Source organism: Notothenia coriiceps, unplaced genomic scaffold (genome assembly GCF_000735185.1).
Source record: "Notothenia coriiceps isolate Sejong01 unplaced genomic scaffold, NC01 NC01_scaffold00024668, whole genome shotgun sequence".
NCBI lineage: Eukaryota > Metazoa > Chordata > Actinopteri > Perciformes > Nototheniidae > Notothenia > Notothenia coriiceps.
This window is the reverse complement of record NW_011357369.1, coordinates 1,317,053-1,322,589: the sequence shown is the minus strand read 5'-3', so window position 1 is coordinate 1,322,589 and position 5,537 is coordinate 1,317,053. Positions and strand designations below refer to the sequence as shown.

Below are 5,537 nucleotides of genomic sequence, written 5' to 3'. Positions count from 1 at the left end.
ATCTATCCATCTATCTATCTATCCCCTCTTCTTCATGTCTCTTCTACATCAACATGTGTCCCTCTTCTTCATGTCTCTTCTACATCAACATGTATCCCCTCTTCTCCATGTCTCTTCTACATCAACATGTGTCCCCTAGAATCAGATTTTGGCAACTTTATGATGTCATAACGATGTGTTGGCTTGTGTAACCATTAGCCAATCAGCAACCAAGGTGCTCCTTATTTTCATCTAAAGTAGCAGACAGAGAATCAGCACTTTGGAAACAGGGCTGAAACAGAGGGGATTATGGGTAACGCTGCAATGGTCTGTTTGGTATTTAGAGTCAATCAGAGACATGTTTTGTATATATCTGAGACTTGTAATATATTGATGAAAAACAGTCTAATAGGGGACCTTTAAGACGAAAAGCGAATTTAAGGAAACAGCAACAAGCTTGTAAAGTGCGCTTTAGTTTGCTAAACTGTTCATTCTCTAGTGTACTTGAGTGTTTAGAGTAATGCGGTGCTTAAGCCCTGGAGTGGTGAATAGGTAGAGGAGGATAAGGGGGACTCTTCAGCTCAGAGGAGGGGTTGAAGTGTTTGCGGTGAGCGATGAAAAACATAACTCCGCAGACGGCCCGGCGCAGATCAAAGCGAAGCGGCTGCTGAGAGGTTTCAAAGAGATGCGTCGTCTCATTACATCCAGCTTTCATGTGAAATGTTGATGAAACAGTCTGTCTAACCCCCATCCCTCCATCATCATTCACCCTGGTACATGACAATTACATTAATTTAGCCTGTGAACTACATTTTAAGGATTCCAAAAACGTACTAGCCGTCACAAGTGGCAAAACCAGGTCCAATCACAACAGCCTGGTGTCGCCCACAATTCAATAATGTGACATCCTCCCTTGAGAGTCATGTTATTAATATGAATAAAGTTTTCTTTGAAATTACCCAGAGAGCAAAGTCCAATGTAATTAAAGGAGGCATTTGACGTTAAGCAATCAGGACATATTCTTTCCTCAGATCATGTCTGTACCAAACTGAGCACATTAAAGTCAAATGAAAGTGTATATTTGAAGGTTTCTAGCTTTTAAAAACATCTGCATTACTGTGCAGCAACTTAAACAACATACACATTGTGTTTTTAAAATATGTCTTGACCCTTTTCTCATTTAAATATTCAAAGAAGCTATCCTTGCCTTTAAATGTCACGCACTGTAATGAATGGAAACTGGGACAAGCTGTAGTTTTCTGCTGTTCAAGAAAATGTCACCGAGGTGTACAAAGGATTCAATAAGTGCTTACACAACATAATTACACTTCCAGCTATTTCTAGATTCATGTGGTCAAGGTTCTTCACTTTTCATAACACCTGTTTTGTTGTGCTGAAAAATGCTTGAGTTCATCTGCCTTTTCCAGCCTCAGCAAGAGAAATCCATTCATTAAGTGTCAGATTCTAGTGGTAGTGACTTCAAGCAAAGGTTTCTCTGTATTTTTTAACGTTGGCTTCGGTATATTGCAGAAGATACGGTTTTTGGCCAACGTACGTTTTGATACTTTCACATTTTGTTTAGCAGCATAATCTTCACAAATTAACACCGCTGTGATTTTTTAAGCGTGAATGCAATCGGCAGAATTAAAAACGTAATGCTTTCAACAAAATACATCACGGCTGCGCATAACGACCGCTAAGCTAAGGGTTGACATGTGACGGTGAGATGACGTTCGGTAGTCTATTTGGTATTTAACGACATTCATGAGTGCAGTATTTACTGATGTTTTTTACGTTGCAGAACCAAACGTGAAAATCTATTCAGCTTGGGTTATTCACAGACCTTATTTCAAGCCAAAACACGTTAACAAACCATTGACTTCGAGACGATGGAACCGGAAGAGGTTGAATGCTAAGTCAGACAGGTTTTATGACTCGTTCCTGCACCACTGTGTTACAAATCTGCACCAAGGATTTATCAAAACACAAATAACAGCACCTATAAGAGTTAGTCCCACTCTGTATCTCTTTATCTTCCCGTGAATGAACACTATTATGTATCATAGTGTCCCATATAATGTATATATAATATTCTGCATTATATTTTGTTACTGAAAATGTGTATTTCCACATCTATATTTTGTAACTTTTTAATGCTGTTTTATTTCTACTTCAGAAATATTTTGGATTGTTTATTTCTAGTGTCTTAATGTCTGTACATTGCCTTCAATCAATAAAGTACTTATCTATCCATCTATCTATCTATCTATCTATCTATCTATCTATCTATCTATCTATCTATCTATCTATCTATCTATCTATCTATCTATCTATCTATCTATCTATCTATCTATCTATCTATCTATCTATCCATCTATCTATCCATCTATCTATCTATCTATCCATCTATCCATCCATCATCCATCATCTATCTATCTATCTATCTATCTATCATCTATCTATATCTATTATCATCATCATCTATCTATCTATCATCTCATCATCATCATCTATCATCTATCTATCATCTATCATCCATCATCATCTCTCCATCTATCTATCTATTTATCTATCCATCTATCTATCTATCTATCCATCTATCTATCTATCTATCCATCTATCATCTATCTATCTATCTATCCATCTATCCATCCATCCATCTATCTATCTATCCATCTATCTATCTATCTATCTATCTATCTATCTATCTATCTATCTATCTATCTATCTATCTATCTATCTATCTATCTATCTATCTATCTATCTATCCATCTATCCATCTATCTATCTATCTATCTATCTATCTATCCATCCATCTATCTATCCATCTATCTATCTATCCATCCATCTATCTATCTATCTATCCATCTATCCATCTATCTATCCATCTATCTATCTATCTATCTATCTATCTATCTATCTATCTATCTATCTATCTATCTATCTATCTATCTATCTATCTATCTATCTATCTATCTATCTATCTATCTATCTATCTATCTATCTATCTATCTATCTATCTATCTATCTATCTATCTATCTATCTATCCATCCATCCATCCATCCATCTATATATCCATCTATCCATCCATCTATCTATCCATACAGTTTATACAGTACATATTTTCATGGTAAATCAAAATGTGATATTGGCCATGTTACCCTTTTTATGGCTTATCAATGTATGTACATTTCCTTGAAAAGTATTTGCTATTGTTGTAATTATATTTGTCTGATATCAATGTTTCTTTTTTACTTTTCCTCTCATACACTCTGTGAACATTGATCCTCTTGCTTGTGTCTCAGTGTTTCTGTTCACCTGCAGCCGCTAACAAACAGCGCTCTCCTGAGGCTCAACTGCTAACACGGGCAATTTCTGGGAAGCTGTCGTCCAAAGAGAGGGTGGGATCAATTACTGCAAGGCAACCATGGCCACCTCAGTTTGGCCCCCTGCTAATTTGGCCCCAGCTCTAAAGACACCCAGCAACCCCTGGCCCTCACCTTTGACCTCAGCCCCTCACCTTGCTACTGTGGTAACAGTTAGCAGCAATTTATTTCACCTTACCCACCTACATTGCCTTTTTTTTCTCTTCTAGTTTTCTCGGTACAGTCTGTTGCCAGTTGGATTCTGAGCTCAGGACGCCATTGTGAATGTAGTTGAGGGAGAAAATTGAGATGGCAGATATGACCGAGGGTTAGGGTGGGGTGGGAGTTCGCCCGCAGTGTTTTCATGAAAAGTAATGATGCTTCCTGGGACAAAGGAATCAGAATACACAACAACTTAAAAAAGTGATTTTAAAATGTAAGACATTAAGGTTCACAGTGTGGTCCAGATTTTAAAATGACTTCTCTATGACCTTTCATCACAAGGTCTTAACATCATCTCAGAATTAGATTCCTCTATGTTTTGTGTGAACTGTTATATTGGTGGAATATAGTTGCCTGATATTTCCCTACCGTGAAAAAAAATAATACAAATGCTGTTTTCCTTCTCCAGCTGGATTACAACAACTTTGTCTTCACAATCCAAAATGAACAAAACCGTTAAAATGAACACTTTTTATATTCTCTCTCTTGTAATGTGTTACAGTACGTTTGTTCAGATTGAATTTGAGGGACATTTAGCTTTTATTCGCACAAAAGACAAGTGACTGTTGGACCACTGTTTGTTTCCCTAGCAAGCTAGCTAGCAACGTACCTGTAAAAGACTGTTTTAAAAGTCCTATTTTACTGACTGTACAAAGTCTTACAATAAGCTGTTGCTATAGCTACTAAACGACATATTGTTTATGGTATGTAAAGTAAAGCAACATGCTGTCATGCGCAAATCTTTGCATGGGTTTGCGCCATATAGATCAAATTCAGATCTGTACACAGTTGTTTGCCTCTGAGTCGAGACTCATTCAAATGAGCATGCTGCTTATCTTTTGGGTCAAAAGAACAAAGGTAAATCTGCACAAAACAAAAGGTTTATTCATAAAATTGCAACAGTGATTGTTTTTGTCTGGTTTCTGAGTCCAAGGCCATTTCCCCCAGCAATTTTCCATTAACCATCCATATTTCCTCCCTCTTTCTCACACCCAGTCATCCATCAGCACAACCTCCAGCCATGCGTGACCTTGCGGAAAGCACCATTGAGTGTTGATGAAAAGAGAGCATGTATTTGAAGATGGCGTATTAATGATGTGACAGGCACTAATTCAAACTGAAATTCACACAAATATGCACACATGCGCACACACACACACACACACACACACACACACACACACACACACACACACACACACACACACACACACACACACACACACACACACACACACATAGAGTGGCTCCTGGAACGATGGATCTTGATTAAATGTGGGGAAGGAGGGAGCGTGGGGAAGTGGAAGACGTCACGTCAGAGTCGTTTAATGTAAAGTTATGACACTTTTATGAGGCGCCTGCTTTGAAAATTGGCAAATACACAAACACACACACAAACACACACAGGTTTGTCTGGCTTACAACAAACTCCTTTACACTGCAAATAACGGGCCACAAATCAAGCATACTGATCGGCGCTAAGGCATCTCTTCCTTTATAGTTGTGTCAGCTGGAGCGCATCTCTCCCCTGTCTCGTTGTCAATTTCAGCCCCCTTTTGATGGAATGACCTTGAATGGAGGACTCCTATTATTCAAGCCTCATTTTGGCAACTGTCAGCATGTGTGTGTGTGTGTGTGTGTGTGTGTGTGTGTGTGTGTGTGTGTGTGTGTGTGTGTGTGTGTGTGTAGAAACGCCCAAGAGTGTTAGGCTGTCTTGAGAGAAAAAAAATGCTTTGTGCTTTGCTTTTTGTTCACTTAGTTGGAAGCTCCCCCACGTTTGTGTCCTGAGACACATTCGGAGTCTGTCAATCAATAGCCTCCAATTACGAATATAATACACTCAATTGACTCGACGGGCGGGCGGCTAGATTGCAGCGCGGAAAGCTATTAAAGGGGAGCGTCGTGGCGTGCAGAGAGGCGAGCCCCGAGAGTTGTGTGTGTTCGTGTTTGGAGTGGAAGGGGGGGGGGGG

The 5,537-nt window shown here is 38.9% G+C and overlaps 2 protein-coding genes and 1 pseudogene across 3 annotated transcripts in view; all 3 read right to left on the bottom strand.

The window, feature by feature from the left end:
- The window catches only part of hsh2d (hematopoietic SH2 domain containing), a 364,522-nt gene that overhangs the window by 86,063 nt on the left and 272,922 nt on the right, over window positions 1-5,537 (bottom strand). The gene's annotated exons all lie outside the window — the stretch shown is intronic.
- si:ch73-138n13.1 (protein piccolo) overlaps window positions 1-5,537 on the bottom strand; it is a 129,899-nt gene that overhangs the window by 79,663 nt on the left and 44,699 nt on the right. The window lies entirely within an intron of this gene.
- Window positions 1-5,537, bottom strand: part of LOC104955654 (peroxisome proliferator-activated receptor alpha-like) — a 56,818-nt pseudogene that overhangs the window by 36,492 nt on the left and 14,789 nt on the right.